Source organism: Triturus cristatus, chromosome 6 (assembly GCF_964204655.1).
Source record: "Triturus cristatus chromosome 6, aTriCri1.1, whole genome shotgun sequence".
NCBI classification, from domain to species: Eukaryota; Metazoa; Chordata; class Amphibia; order Caudata; family Salamandridae; genus Triturus; species Triturus cristatus.
Window position 1 is genome coordinate 897,395,815 of NC_140589.1, and position 17,031 is coordinate 897,412,845.

General features: G+C 43.4%; 1 protein-coding gene across 4 annotated transcripts in view; it reads left to right on the forward strand.

Moving 5' to 3' along the window:
• Positions 1-17,031, forward strand: part of IPCEF1 (interaction protein for cytohesin exchange factors 1) — an 844,548-nt gene that overhangs the window by 133,452 nt on the left and 694,065 nt on the right. For 2 of the 4 annotated variants that reach the window (XM_085611539.1, XM_085611541.1), the window contains one exon: positions 7,908-7,987. The exons of the other annotated variants lie outside the window; for them this stretch is intronic. The gene's annotated coding sequence lies outside the window, so the exon portion shown is untranslated. The remainder of the gene's footprint in view (positions 1-7,907; positions 7,988-17,031) is intronic. 4 annotated transcript variants of the gene reach the window in all.

Below are 17,031 nucleotides of genomic sequence, written 5' to 3' on the forward strand. Positions count from 1 at the left end.
AAACTTTGCTCTTCAATACCGAGAAACAACTGAATGGAATAACACCAAATTTGGCAAAGATCTGCAGCAGCAAAACAACTGGTGCCTGAGAAAAAAATCTGTGGTTTGACAGTTTCCTCGACTTCTCTGTCCCCCCAAAAAAAGTACTCTGGAGGTTACGTGAACTCTGTGGGGGTAAAGCCTGCTAGCATTACATAGGAATGAATGGGATGTGGAAGCACTTGAGGGGTATAGATCCCAGAAGCATAACTTGCACTTAAAGGGACAGGAGACTAGCAGCAGAAGGACAACTGACTGAGCCAGAGGACGTGGTACGTCAAGAAGAGCAGCATTTTGCTACATACTGCACGCACTGCCTAAAAGTTGTAGCCTCTGTAGAAGCAAATAAAATAATACTATCGGAGGCTTTTGAATATCTTCTTAACAAAGAGCATAAAGACTGGTGGAACACACAAATTAAATAAAAATATTGTTTTCTAAAAATACAAAGTTAAAAAGCAGTAGTTCAAAACTGTAAAAAAAAAAGTCTACAAAGAACCCAAAACCCCAAATATTTTTTTTAAAACAGTACAAAAAATATCTATAGCTCAGCTTTGTATCCAATCTGCTCTGCACACAACCAGGGTTTGTGTACAGAGTGGGACAGTTTGTGGTTTCAGAGAGTATGGCGCAAAATCTGGTCAAAGACTGGCCCTTCTGCTAACCCCCCTACCGAGTATGGCCATATACCATCTGCTGTGGGACTCCCTGCCTAAACAATCAGTTACACATACTACACACACAATATGTCAAGAAATCCCAGAAAATCACTACTTAAGCAAAGGTTAAAGTGATGGTACTGACAGGTGTATAAATAATGTTAACTTATGTAAAAAAAAGAAACTCACTGAAAAAAACAAAGTTAAAGTGATGTTATAGATAGGTATGAACATAAGAACCTATGTAAAAAATAAACTGAGATTCATTGAAAAAAACAAAGGTTATAGTGACATTATGGTTTAGTGACAGTCACACAAGAACTAACACTTAAAAACAAACAAACCCACTTAAAATCTCCAGTTATAGTTCAGTGAGCTTACTATAACTTGCTCTACAATCACACACTGCTTAGTACCTCCCATATTACATAACTCAAGTTAAATGACCTCATTGATAACCTCACTGATGACATCATCCAGTCAATGCTTCAGTGGATTTTTACACTGGAATATTACACTGGAAATTATTCAACAAGCTATACCTAGGGCCAATTTTCAATCACCAATCATGTGGCTATGAACATAACATTTTGCAACATGCAGTGCACCACGCATATCTGTCAACTCACCCATATTTAGAAGATGTTATACTGGTATTCAGCTGTCAAAGGAACAAAATGGCTCTGTAGACATTAATGGGATTCAAAACTTAATAAGGCACGAGTAACCTCCCAAAAAGTTGTTGTTCTTTTTTTACTGTAATGGGATGTGGCTTTCAAAGACCTCATGTGACATACAATGTTATGTCAGCTGCTTCACATTGATGCATTAATGACTGATAAGGAATGTACAGTCAGGTGCTATGGACAAACCTCTGTAGTTTGTAAATATACACTACTCACATTCCTGAAATTATCTGAGTGGTGGAGAATCTTAGAAACATTTTTACAATTATTCTGCGAGTTAGCCGCCTCTAAATGAGTTAGCCATACATTATACATTCTTCAGCAATGTACAATGTCTCAAAATATTCAAGGAACTTCTGGAAATACATATCTGCACCTAATAAACCCCTAGGTTATATAGAAATTGGCAATGGCATTGTCTATAGTACAGTATGACAACTATTTAAAGTTGGCACATGTCTAGATAGCCACAGGTGGTTAATCTATTGTACATAGAATCCTTAGTTTTTCTTACATATTTTTGGCAACAGGGCTTGAATTTAACCTAGAACCTGTTTGAAACACGCCTTTGCGTAGTTCTTCGTTTTTAAAAAGGTAAGTGAAGGGACTTGGCAGGAGGCCACTGCAGTTTGCGCCATCGGTTGCCCCTGCCAGCATTGACAGTACCAACACAACTATTAGCGATCCCGTTTCTACAAGCATGACAATTCAAACTATTTCAGGTCACTCAAAGCTATACAGATGGTGTGGACAGCATGCCTTATTCATATTTAATGTGCATTGAATTATTAAATAGCTGTTATGCTCATCTGAAATTCAGACAGACACCGTCACCATTTGGAAGTCACCAGCACTGCCTCTGTGACTCATATTAGTTGCAGGCAGTCTCTACATTGTTTAAGATATAGTACTGCATTCATGTGAAACTTAACTGGTAGGTAAAGCCTGTGCCATAAAACCTTCACCATACTGAACCAGACTTGATTCCAAGGCTAGCCTATAGGTATCCTATACAGACATAAGCAGGTACAGTACAGTTCTCCGCTGTATATGATTGTAGGCCCTTCAGTACCAACATTGTTTTTGGCTTATTTCTTCAGTGATGTCATTTAACATGTCCTGATCAATCGAATATGTGAGCTCATAAGCAGTGCGTGTTAAAGTGCAAGTTATTTTTAGCTCACTGAACTATATCTGGTAAATTTCAGTGTTTATTTGGTTCTTAAACATCAGTTCTTGTGTGACTTTGTCACCTAACTCTAATGCACCCTTAACCCTTGGTATTTTAGATATGTTACCTACTGGCGGTCACCCGTAGGTAGTTATAGTTAGGATGCAGTTTCCATAGGTAAAACGTTTTTTGGCTTGCCTTTATCTTTAAAGCAGTTTAGCTAAACTTCGCAAAATCTTCCCCAAAAAAGTGCCCTGGTGAATTTTGTTGCGCATGGAAAGTTTATGGGTGATCCGTCAAGCTGAGGTCGAGAAAAAGGGAGGGGTTCAAAAACGTGCGATTCCCATGTTAGTTCCATAGGAACTTTAGACACTGCTGCAGCCCAAACTTCTGAACAGAATTACACCAAATTTGGCAGAAAGGTAGCTGTTAGTCTAGAAATATTAAGGAGAATCTCAATTTGTATATATAGGGACGCTTATCCTCCGAAGATCTGACAGTCCCCGTGCTCCAATGGGTTTGGCTGCCAACACTTAAAATCAGGAAGTGTCGGAAGCCATCTTGGGACTCTGCTTGAGCTGAGTCCCCAAAAAAAAGTTAAAACAAAAGGGGTGGGGGGGGGGGGGCAGGGTAGAAATACCCTGACTCCCCTAGGCTTCTGGGTAGGGGTCCACACAGGGACCCTGCAGTGCCAAAAGAAGCGTTTTTTTAAAAACAATTTTCAAAAATTGGCCAGGTTCTTGGGGGCATGTCACTAATAAAGGCGGGGGTGCACTCCCTCCTCCTGGGGCTTAATAATGTCCTGGGAACCCCCCACTCCCCCGGGGCTTATTCGCTTTAAAACGAGGGGGCCTCTCGGACGCCCTCAGGTCCCTGGGACCACCTCCTCCCTGGGGCTACATGCCAAAAAGTAGGTGGACCTCTCAGACCCCTATATCCCGGTGACAATGGCGGCTCCTCCGCTAAGGCAGAGGAGCGTCACTCCACTGCTTTTTTGCAGTGAAAGACAGAGAAAATAAAATGATAACTCGCTTTATTATCATTTTTATTTCTCCTACTTCTGCCCACAGCTTTGCGTGAGGGGGTCGGGGCAGGGGAAGAGTGGTAACACCCTCCTAAAGTGCTCAGTGACTGCTTGGACGGCGCTCTGGCGCTGCCCAAAACAGTCTTGTGCACTTCGGATGTTCTCCATGCAGGCTGCATTACAGCTTACGTGGAGATTATGCCCAGGCCTCCAGTCGCTCAGACCAATCACAACGCTGCTAAGGCAGCATTGTGTTTGGCTAACTGGGAGCCTGGGTGTGCTTCTTTGTGGCCAAGCGAGGGAGGACTACGGGGGAGAGATGGGCGAGGAAGCGGTAAAAAGGTACGTTTAAAAATCTTTTGTTAATTTTTTCATAGCCGCTTCCCCCATGCCTCCCTTCCTCCCACGTTGTCCCCCCTACCTCACACATCCTCCCCCCTCCTCTCCTGCCCCGCCCTCTACCTCCGATCGGTGCTGGCTGCACCTGTCCGGGGACCACCCCCCAAATTAATTTGTTTTTGGGGCCCTCAGGGACCCCCATGGGCCCTGGGGGACCACTTCCTCCCTGGGGCCATCTTCTTTTAAATAATTAGGAGGGGGCGGGGGCAGCCTCCCTTGTGGGATGTTCTCTGACCCGGTGACCGCCACCTCTCCGGGGCAGGCCCTACACTCGAGAAAGGCTGGCAAAGAATTCTATGGTGGGCAAATATTTTTTACTTTTTCCGATTTGTCAAATGAAGACAAAGTTATTAGCAAGACAACTCAAATTATGCAGTAGTGAAGGGCCACTTTACATGGCAGAGATATATTACGTAGCAAATAAAGCACACATTATGCAACATATTATACAATTAAAGGCACATAATGGGGCACATTCAGTAACATTATATTGCTACTTTGCAATATTAATAGTCATCAATATAAAAAGGATCCCAACGCAAATAAAATGCATAGGTTTAATAAGAAATAATTTGGCTGATAAAAATATTGTTCACCATCAATTAATGATTTTGTCTTACATAGACGCATTGGAACACCAGTTTTTTAGCTGGTTCATTTTACTTTCCAGGCTTTGTGAGAAACAAATCAACATGTACATATTTCTTGAAATAAAAAGTGTTTTTTTCCTCTGGCTTAGGAGGCTCTTGACATTAGGTGCTGAATTTGGTCACTAATTAGGCCATGCACCCAACCCCTCAATTTTTAGATTTCGCCTACAGACCGCTTTTAGCTGTGTCTTTTTGTGAGACATCTTGTGGACTACACGAAAAACTTAAAGTGGGCTTTGTGCCAGCCTTTTGCTGAGGTTGGTTGGCTTTCTATTCACTCTCGTTTGTTTGAATCTTCTTTGATGACTTACCTACCACTTCTTGTGTTTGTACCTCCACTGGAGCATAGCTTCTTTGCAATACTTTTCATTGGATGACTGTATCCTTCCACTACTCATTTTTTAGAGACCTACTTTTTTTGTTCAGCACTCCATGAGTGTTCATGTTTCCTTGCTCTCTCAATCGTGTTCTTTCCCCCCTCAAATATCCAGCTCCCCTCCATGCTCTTAGTGTTGCCCCCATCCCTCCCAGTTTGTCTGTAAAGGCATCAAATATATTTAACCAGTCTATGATGATAGAGCTTGACTTTAAGGGTTGTTGTATCTCCTACATTCCACATCCTTCCACTGAACGACTTCTATGGCACTGCGTGAGGGTCTCCTCTTGCCCTTAGCTGTTTTTTGAGGCAGTAGGTTACTTAGCACAACTATTATGGAGATATCTCATTTCATCTTCTGGAGGTTCTTAAATGGGCTCCCTGGCCTACTGATGAGGACCAAATGGTTGGAGTATTTGTTTTACTTTTAGTTAAGGGTACTGTGAAAAGTAAACTTGACATTGACAAGTATTTTCCTTTAAATTATTTTTCAATCCTGTTGAGAGTCTCCTGAGTGAAAAATATTTGGAAAATAAAGCATGACATTTATAAAGACTGAAAATATTGAATTCAATATTTTCAGTCTTTATAAATATCAATTCCCATTTTTTGTTGTGCGGTAATCAATTTTATTAGAGGCGCGCTTAGTATCAGGAAAAGAGATGCCTGATCAGACCATTTTGTGGTGTATAAGTATAAAAATGTCTCTGCATTCTTTTCCCTCCTTTATGTACAGTTTCTGAGGTAATTTAAATATGCAGTTTTTTTCTTTAAATGTATCTGTCATGACCTGTTAATTTTTTTTGTGTTTTTATATTTCTTATAATTCATTACTGTTAAATTGATGATATGGAATGAGTTTTTAATTATGAAGTTTTATAGCATTGCTTTACCGAATGAAGTTCGACTCAAAATATTGAATTCAATATTCAGTTTTGAGACCCTTTATGATGAATTTGCTTTCCCTCCAGTATTTTGAAATATTTGTTTTTCTTTTACATTTTTTAAAATGCTTTACATGCAGGCACTGGCAAATCCAATAGCCTGCAACTTGCGTTATAAAGTTGTGATCTATGCTATGGAGTACGCCAACCAGACTTAACAGGCCTTTTATAGCCCACTTCTGCATGACTTGGACTTTTGTCATTTTTGTCTGTTGGTTGATAATTCCTCCCATACTTGCCTATCATTTGGCAATCTTTGAATATTGTCAGCCCCTCTGTTATTACACTCTTTCTTGTACCTTTTTAAGTATTGGGTTGCAACAGCAGGCATAACGTCATCTGGATCCAGGTGTATTGACTAACGGAGGCACTTGTTTCTGGTTAGTTTTCCTGTCCCGATGAAATTGCTCTGAAATATTTGGCAAAGGAATATTTTGACCTCTTGTAACTAAAGAGTCATAGAATGCCTAGATCATTTTAAGACGTACTAAGGGTGAATGATTAAAGACCTGCTCTTCTACATTTTTAATTCCCTATGCAGTTAATACACCCGGCATAGAGGACTTGCATCTTTTAGATATTGGATATCTCCTGAAATCCATAACATTAGAGCTAGGAGAGGGCAAGATATTGGCAGGCTTCCTTGCCCTAGCTGCTCTAGGACTGACAGTCCATTGGGTGTTAAAAAGTGCTGCTGTGCTAGTTCTGCCTACAGTAGATGTTGGCACCAATGCTGAGAGGCCTTTGACACAGGATATATAAATTATGTGTTTCTACCTGTTGCTCCTGTGAGGTGTCTCCTCCAGTTTTGGAAAATATCCAATTATTTTGTGAATGCCATGTTCTAGTCTTTGCTTGGGATATCTTTTAATGTATGAGTTGAAACCCTTAGATCTTAAGCGCCCAAATCTGAGGGTATTGGACTTAGATGTAGGCTACCTACTTACTATAGGATATACATACTTTGTAATTCTCTGGTTGGATTCGTTATACTTAGTGTGTCTTTGGGTGGAGAGTTTTTCCAATAAGTTATTTTCCTTCCTAGCTCCAGTGACGCATTTGTGTTGAAACAAAGCAAACCTGGCTACCAATCTGAGCACTTCTTGGGTTCATGAGCTGTTGTTGTTTTTGCGTTGTTACTTCAGGGGAAACCCCTTTTGACTTCTCTACAGTTTGCAGTGCACCAGCCCCGGACTGTGACTGCGCTTTCCCTGAGCCCACATTATTTTCCAGAGGTATGTTCAAGAACCAGCCCACTCAGTTCTCCAATGGTGCATCTTTTGCTTTCTCTTAGACAAATTGCATTTTCTATCCCACTAGGAGTAAACTCACTCCCATGGTGTTGGATGGTGCTGACCTTGCTTTCACATGGCCCAGACAATAATTTATACAGGGTGTATTTTTAGATATTCAATGGAACCGTGTAATGGCTGCTGAAGTAAAAATGTTTGCAGAGGATCAAGAGATGGTGCGGATGAGCCTCAAACCATGAAAAGGTTTAAGGGAATTTTTGGGTTTCTCCAAATATATTAGATTTTTCTTTTAAATGTTTCCTCTCAAACCAGTTCTTGAACCAAATATCACACCATAAAGGCCTTTCTTTTGGTGTGTCAAAAACTAATTTACAGATTTACTATAAACAGCAATATGTTTTACAGCTGGCTCTAGACCTGCATACTTGCCCCGTCTCCGATTACGCTGTCCAATAAGTATGAGAAGAGCAAAAGGTTGCTGCAGTTACTGCACTAGCAATACTTGTACTCATAGTCAATACATGTACTCATATAGTACATGTATTGACTATATGAGTACACTATATGAACTCATACCGTCAATACATGTACTCATAATCAATACATGTACTCATAGTCAATATATGTACTCACAGTCGTCATCTTCCAGTTTCAAAGTGACCATTCCACTTTCTAACAGAGATGATCTTGTTTGTTTTGCATTTAGAGACAATCCTATGCATCCACATTCTTCAAACAGAATACGAAAAGTGTAATTTCAAGCACCTTCAGTTACGTCAACTATAGGTGAGTAGCGAATTAAAGTGATGTTACCAGTGAAGTTGTTTTGTGGTTTGTGATTTCATCTGTGACATCATGAGCAAGGTTATGAATAGGGATTTTGCTGAGTTATGCTTATGTAGCTCATCATAAATAGTAAATTTCACAGAGTTTAGGCTTAGGTGTATGACACATTATCTTGTGATGTGAATAAACAGCTATAACTTTTCCTTAACATTTTTCACAGTAAATGTGTTTGGTTAGCTAATGGTATACTCAAGGTACACAGGGGCATATGTACAAGACCCGATCGCCACAGGAAAGTCACTTTTTGTGACGTTCCTGTGGCAATAGGGGCCTTGCCTTATGTACAAGGCAGCGTAAAGCCACTTAATGTGGCTTCACGCTGCCTTGTACATAAGGCACCCTTTCACGCTAACTTAGCATGAAAGGGCGTGCAGTGGGTGTTCCACCGCAACACTCATTGTATTTGACACTGCCCCCTATGTATAAGGATGGCGTACATAGGAGGCAGTGCCAAAATTAAGACCAGGAAAATCGTGGTCTTAAGTTGGCGAAACGAGGAGAAATTAATTATTTCTCCTCTTTTTTGATTTTTCCATGTGTGCTGCAAGGCAGCACACATGGAAAAAGCAAAATGCCATGGCTTGTTTATGTACAGGAAGGTGTCCCTTCATGTACATGAACAAACCTTTTTTTTAAAATGCCATTTTGTAACTTTCATGTGAGCTGCACGAAGCAGTACACATGAAAGTTACAAAATGGCATTTTAGGATTGTTTGTGTAGAAAGGGAAACCTTCCTGCACATAACCAATCCTCCCCTGCACACAGACACCCTTGCACTCTGGTGAAAGGGTGCCTGCGTTGGCGCTAAGTTGTTAAATGTAGTGCCATCGCAGGGGGAAACGCGAGGCTGCACCACATTCTTGTAAATATGGTGCAGCCTTGCATTTCCGAAGTGGCGAAGCATGTCGTTAAGCCAAGGATGCTAACGATACGCTCCGACACTTCATTGTACATATCCCCCACGGTGTTAATGGTGATCATTTTTGTTAACATTTTCATCTGAATTTATCAATATTAATTTTTGATTTTGTTGTCCGCGTTTAGCTATTTTTACTTTTTGGTTATGGTAAATATAAAGTTACAGCTCGCACTTTTACAAATGTATTCACAGGAAAATATACTCTAGCTCCAGGGTCTTTGTGGGACTTTCGTGCTATGTTCAGTTCTCACATACAATACAAGAACATTTTTAGTTGCAGTTTTATTATCCAAAAATTGTGAGTTTGTTGAATGTCTAAAGAACTTAGACATGAAAGCTGCCAGGCACCTTGAACACAAATGCTCAGGTGAAAAGTGCTGGCTTAAAAGCACTGGGACTTTAGGTCATCCACAGTTGTAGTCTAGAATGGCAATTAGGGAATATTGTAGCCCAAAAAATTATTACCAAATATTTAAAGTGAAGTGCATATAGGGAAGTGTAGCTGTCCTATTCTTAACTGCATATCTATGTACTGTAAATCTTAATTTATATTGTCAAGGTTCATATATATAGAGTTATATACTTACCTGGAGTTACATACGCACCTGTCAACATTTTTGTCCTTGATATTTTGGCAATGATATTGAGATATGATGATATTCCTGACCAGCCCTGTCATATATAGGATTGTGGGCTGACTGACAATAGTCACCAGTATTCAAAGATCCTTCTTCTGAGGTTGAAAAGGTGGTTATTTTATTCCTGTGCAAATCGTTGATCCACCCAGTCTCGAAATGGCTCACTAGAAAGAACACTCCGTAAGATTATGTTCGAGGCATATGAGCTGCAGAGCCACACACTAAGGATAAGATCGCCATCTGGTGTTGGGCTCGGATGATTGCAGGTTGTTGTTGTCTTCGGAAGAAGTCTTTAGTCACGAGATTGGTGACTCCTCCCCTAGACAACAGTGCGCATGGGCATCCACTCCATCCTCAGATTGTTTTTTTCCGCCATTGGGTTCGGATGAACTTTTTTCCGCTCCAGCAGAAAACTTATAACACTCACTTCAACTCTCAAAATTTGAAAACTCAACGTCGAAATCCATATTGGACCGACTCCGGACTCGGCTGATGGAAAGGACGCCTTTTAAAAAATGCCCCCAATGTGGAGCAAAGTTCCCTCATAGCGATCACCACGAGGTCTGTAATTTGTGCCTTTCACCAGACCACAACGAATCCAGCTGGCCAGCCTGCGCTGCATTCCGTTCGAAGAAAACTATCCGGGACCGAAGAGCTCGACGCCATATCATGGCCAAGCCGGTTCCGGAACCAGAAGACATCTTTGCACAGGATGTCCCTGACGACGACTCAGAAGATCTCCAGATCGTGTCTGAGGCCGACGATTCTGATCCGGGGCAGCCTGTGAGTACCAGCCCCCCTACCCCAACACCACCCAAAAAGACATTGGTCGAGACTCTGCCAGCTGGGCCCAGTCGCGATCCAAAAACATCTTCAGAAGCCCCGCCCTCGGGCCCGGCTCCGAAGAAAAGTAAGCCTGCAGGTGGCTCGGGCTCGAGCAAACCTCATTTCATTGTGCCTAGAATTCCTTCGGCACCGAAGCAGGCTCCGAGACCGAAATCTCCATCGGCCCCGAAACGTCACTCGGCGTCGACATCTCCACCGGCACCGAAACGTTCTTCGGCGCCGAGGTCTCCGACACCAAAAGGCTCGTCGGCACCGAAAGGTCCTTCGGCACCGAAAAGTCCACTGGAACCGAAAAGTTCTTTGGCACCAAAAACATCCTCGGTGCCAAAACAAGTCCATAAAGAAACAAAAAAGTCGGCGCCAAAGCTGCCTTCGGACAGTGAGGAACTCTTTCGGCCTGATCCAAAGCAAAAACGGATTTACATAAATCCGAAAACTGGACATGTCACAGCGGTGCCCTACAAGAAAAGGAAGCTGGACACAACACCTCCTCCAGCACCTCCAAAGAAGAAGGACTGTGCCACTTCACCCATACGTCCTTCCTCTCCTACATTACCTCCTATTCCATCCCCCCCACCCCCACCGCCTTCACCTCTACCATCTCCTTCTCACACACCACCTCCACAGGATGATGATGATTTAGGGGGAGGGGGAGACCCAGATTTCTTTACTTATCCCACTGATCCTACTGATCCTTTACACTCCCGGACACAGCACCAGTAGATGACTGGACTTACCCTATGCCTGATATGCCTGACCCCACTCCATACCCCTCAAAACCCTCCCCTCCTGATGACCATTTAGGGTTCGGTCAGCTTATAAACAGAGCAGCATCGTTTCATGGTGTCACCATGCACACCGACACTCCTGAGGAGGATTTTCTACTTGACACTTTTGAGCAGTCGCAGAAAACAGTTCACATTCTACCCATGATTAGGGGAGTGATAAAGCATGCCAATGAGGTTTTTAAAGACCCTTTCAGGGCCAGGGTTCTCAACCCCAGAATAGAAAAAAAATATAGACCGGCGCCACAAGATCCTGCGTACATCAAGGCGCAACTCCCCCTAGACTCACTAGTCGTATCAAATGCCAGAAAACGGGCAAACTCCCAAACAACCGGAGACACGCCACCCCCAGACAAAGAGTCTAAACTCCTAGAGGCTTCCGGCAAAAGTGTTGCCGCTCAAGCTGCTAACCACTGGCGTATTGCAAATACACAAGCCCTATTGGCTCGTTATGATCGAGCCCATTATGATCAACTGTAGGATCTCTTGCAACACCTGCCTGAACCATACAAAACACAGGCCACTGACCTCATCCAAGAGGGCAAACTAATATCCAATGCCTCCATTAAATGTGCATTAGACGCAGCGGACACCGCCTCTAGGGCAGTCAACACAAGCGTATTGCTTAGACGCCACGCATGGCTGCGCATTTCCGGCTTCAAGCCGGAAGTCCAAACCACCATCCTTGCTCAACCCTTTAATCAGGAGCAACTATTCGGCCCTGCAGTAGACACTGCCCTAGAAAAAATGAAGAAAGATAATGAGACTGCCAAATCTATGGGAGCATTGCAGTCTACTCAACCCAGAGGCTCCTTTCGTCGCTCCTTTTATAGAGGAGCTTCCAAAAATGTGGGAACAGACAACTCTTCCACCTTCAAAGCATCAGGTCAAACATCCCCTAACAGAGGATATTTTAGAGGAGGTTATCGGGGAAACAATACTAAAGGCCGAGGACGGGGCAACAACAACACCCGCACCTCTACAGCCACCAAACAGTGACTTGCCACCACTCCCCCCAGACCATTCCACTCCGGTCGGGGGAAGACTTCAACAGTTCCTACCTGTCTGGAATACCATCACTACAGACAGGTGGGTAAGACAAATTATCCAATCTGGCTACTGCCTCAAACTCATAAACCCACCCCCAAACGTACCACCCAGGCACCATCCCATGACGTCTCACCACCTCGCGCTCCTCAAACAAGAAATACAGTCTTTGCTTCAAAAACACGCAATAGAACCTGTTCCACTACAACATCAGGGCACAGGAGTATATTCCCTATACTTCCTCATTCCCAAAAAGGACAAAACCTTAAGACCCATACTGGACCTCAGACTACTAAACCAGTACATACAATCGGATCATTTCCACATGATCACTCTCCAACAGGTCCTTCCATTACTTCAACAAGGAGACTTCCTTGCCACATTAGACCTCAAGGACGCATATTTTCACATCCCTATGCATCCCGCTCACAGGAAGTATCTACGATTCGTGGTAGACGGTCAGCACTATCAGTTTACAGTTCTCCCATTCGCAGTAACAACTGCACCCAGGGTGTTCACCAAATGCTTGGCAGTTGTGGCCGCATATCTCAGGAGACGAGAAATCCATGTCTTCCCCTATCTGGACGATTGGCTCATAAAAGCCAATACTCTAGACAAATGCGTTCTCCACACTCACCGCACTATTCAAACCCTACACAACTTGGGATTTACCATCAACTATCCCAAATCTCAACTACAACCCTCCCAAGTACAACAATACCTGGGAGCCACCATAGACACATCCAAAGCCGTAGCTTACTCCAGCACAGCCAGGATAGCCAACATACAAAGTCTCATCAAGAAATTTCAGACACAACACTCTCTCCCCGCAAGAGTGTTCATGCAACTCTTAGGCATGATGGCGTCATGCATCTCCATAGTACCCTACGCACGCCTTCAAATGCGTCCCTTACAGGAATGTCTAGCACAACAGTGGAACCAGGCCCACGGACAACTTACCGATCTGGTGTTGGTGGACAGCCGCTCACTTCGCTCGCTGAAGTGGTGGAACACCATCAACCTGTCCAAAGGGCAGCCGTTCTTAGAGCCCCTTCCACAAGTTGTGCTGACCACCGACGCATCTCTCACGGGGTGGGGAGCCCACTTCCTTCAACACACCACTCAGGGAAAGTGGACCACTCAACAAAAACCGTTCCACATCAATCACCTAGAACTTCTAGCGGTATTCCTAGCACTGAAATCCTTCCAAGTGCATCTACAAAACAAGACTGTCCTCCTCTGCACGGACAACATGACCACAATGTATTACATACAGAAACAAGGAGGGACACATTCTCTACAACTGTCCCAACTGGCGCAACAAAATTTGGAGATGGGCAATTCCCTAAAACATCTACCTGCTAGCAGAACACTTCCCAGGGGTTCAGAACCAGGTGGCCGACCTCTTAAGTCGCCACACACAGCAGATACACGAATGGGAACTACACCCCAAAGTCTTAATCCCATTCTTCCAAAAGTGGGGACAACCAGACATAGACCTGTTCGCCACACAAGAAAACGCAAAATGCCCAACCTTCGCCGCCAGGTTCCCACACCCACGGTCAAAGGGCAATGCAATATGGATGAACTGGTCAGGCAGATTTGCATACGCTTTTCCGCCTCTCCCACTCATTCCATTTGTGGTACGCAAACTGAAACAACAGTCGCTGACACTCATCCTAGTGGCTCCCACTTGGGCACGTCAACCCTGGTTCACCACACTTTTGGAACTATCGCTAGTTCCACATCAAAAACTGCATCTCTCCCCGGATCTTTTAACCCAGAACCATGGAGAAATCAGACACCCAGATCCTCAAACACTGTACTTGGCAATCTGGCTCCTGAAGTCTTAGAGTTCGGGTACCTCAACCTTCCTCCAGACTGTATGAATATCATTAAAGAAGCCAGGAGACCTACTATTAGGGCATGCTATGCTGCAAAATGGAAACGATTTGCCATTTACTGCTCTAGCAATGACATACAACCACTGGATGCTTCCATCCAAAACATAATTTGCTATTTATTGCACTTGCAAAGATGCAATTTAGCGTATTCCTCTATACGTCTACATCTAGCGGGATTAGCAGCCTATTTGCAAAATAAACAACACCTGTCCCTCTTTAAGGTACCAGCCATTAAAGCATTTATGGAGGGTCTTAAAAGAATTATTCCTTCAAGGTTACCACCTTCCTCGGTGTGGAACCTTAATATTGTTCTAACAAGACTCATGGGTCCCCCATTTGAACCAATGCACAAATGCGAACTGCAGTTCCTAACATGGAAAGTGGCTTTCCTCATCGCAATCACATCACTGCGAAGAGTAAGTGAAATACAAGCCTTAACTCTCGAAGAACCCTTCCTACAACTACATCGGAACAAAGTGGTTCTTAGGACGAATCCAAAATTCCTCCCTAAAGTCATTTTCCCCTTCCATCTAAACCAGTCAGTCGAACTGCTAGTCTTCTTCCCTAATCCAGACTCAGTAGCTGAGAGGGCACTTCATACCTTAGATGTTAAGAGAGCCTTGCTGTATTACATCGACAGAACCAAACCCTTTCGGAAAACCAAGCAACTGTTTGTTGCTTTCGCTCCACCACATAAAGGCAACCCTATTTCCAAATCTGGTATCGCCAGATGGATAGTCAAATGTATCCAAATATGTTACCAAAAAGCTAAACGTACTCTTACCGTTCCCCCTAGGGCGCACTCCAGCCGTAAAATAGGGGCTTCTATGGCATTCTTAGGGAACATCCCCTTAGAAGACATTTGCAAAGCAGCCACATGGTCTACTACACACACCTTCACTAAACATTACTGTGTTGGTGTGCAATCCAAACAACAAGCTTCAGTAGGCCAAGCTGTCCTAAAAACTCTTTTCCAAACTGCTGCAACTGATACAGGTGACCACCGCTAGGGGAGACACTGCTATATAGTCTATCCTTCGTGTGTGATCTGCAGCTCATATGCCTCGAACGGAATATGCTACTTACCAGTATGCATCTGTTCTTGGCATGTAGAGCTGCAGAGCCACACACGCCCACCCGCCTCCCCGGGACCTGTATCCGTTCCAGCATTGTCTTAATTAGACACTACACATGGACATCCTTTCTCTTTACTTCTTATACACTCCATTTCCCATCATGGCGAAAAACAATCTGAGGATGGAGTGGATGCCCATGCGCTCTGTTGTGCAGAGGAGGGGTCACCAATCTCGTGACCAAAGACTTCTTCCGAAGACAACAACAACCTGCAATCATCCGAGCCCAACACCAGATGGCGATCTTATCCTTAGTGTGTGGCTCTGCAGCTCTACATGCCAAGAACAGATGCATACTGGTAAGTAGCATATTCCTTATTGTTTTATTATAGAAACAAGTTTTCTATAAACCCCCATTTGCAAGGACTAAAAGGGAAGAGGCTCCTTGCTCCTTCGAGAAGATGGTGGTGTTAATCAGGACTGAAGGGTAAATATAAAGGAGATAGAAATGACTGCAGGAAAATACTACTTGAAAGGGCAAGTGTGGCTTTTGCTAAAATGTGTATGCGATCACTGTACACAGCCAATGGTCGGGAAGGGCTAGTGGCTGCATGGGAAGCTTATATTACTTTTTTCCTCTTCGTTAACAATTGCCTACATATCATTTTCTGTTAGTATGTTCATATATAAACCATAGTAAGAGCCTTAGGTATGTTTATGTTATGTTAATATAGCTTGCTATAGTGCACAAATCACTCCCGGAGAGTTATCTCGGCGCTGAAAGATAGACACAGGCAAACCAGAACGCAAGATTAAAAAAGAGCTGTATTATGCAATCTCCTAAATTTAACAAATTCAGGACAAACACGGATGTGATAAGGCAGGATATTCCAGTAGAACAGCACCAGATACGTGAATGATCTTCCCCCACATCTTGTCAGTTGAACGCGATGAACAGTTAGTCAAGCTTTATCCTTGGAACGCAAGTCCCTAACGGGACAGTGATATTTAAGTTTCTGCGCTAGATAGCTAGGCCTGTTGATGATTTGTATGTATAGTTGGTATAAAGGTCTCGTTTAAAAAGTCCCCACTGGACAATGTCTCCAGGCTGTTGGGACAGGGCAACTGGATGCAAGGTGTGGCTGCTGGCCACGCTGTGTATTCTGTTTTCTGATTCCCAGAGTCTACTTGGCATAGCTATCGGCAATGCCCAGGGAGCTCTGAGCGGAGGGTGCTACCGTTGCTTATTGCTTGAGCTCAACTTAGCAGTGCCCAGCTAGATCAGAGTTCAAAATGTGATCTTTGTCCATTCCTTGTGCTCAGTGAACATGGCCAAAGGCCCTGGTCAATGTTCTCTAGGTAATGGTGTGGCTGTGGGCCTTGCCCTGCACCCAGTACCATGCCCCAAATACCAAGTGTCATGGTGTGTATCCTTCTCTATAGCAGGAGGTGAAGGGCTGGTCATTTTACCATGGTCCAATCTCTACCTCCTAGTCTTTCAAGTCTGTAGTCCACTCTCTCCCACTTGTTCTTCTTCCCACTGATCTATTTTACTTTTAATTATCCTTTTTTTTTATACTTTTGATTCTTGAACAAAACCACTGATCATGCTTGTACTCTTCTTTTTTAGTGAAACAGGTCAGTTTTTGCTTCCTCTTGGGCTTATCTCCCCTCCCAAAATGGCTTGCAAACACCTGGCCCACACAAGGCCCCAAAATCACTTTTTGATAACTGGTTTGAGAATCATACAGGGTCGAATTTTGAACACGTA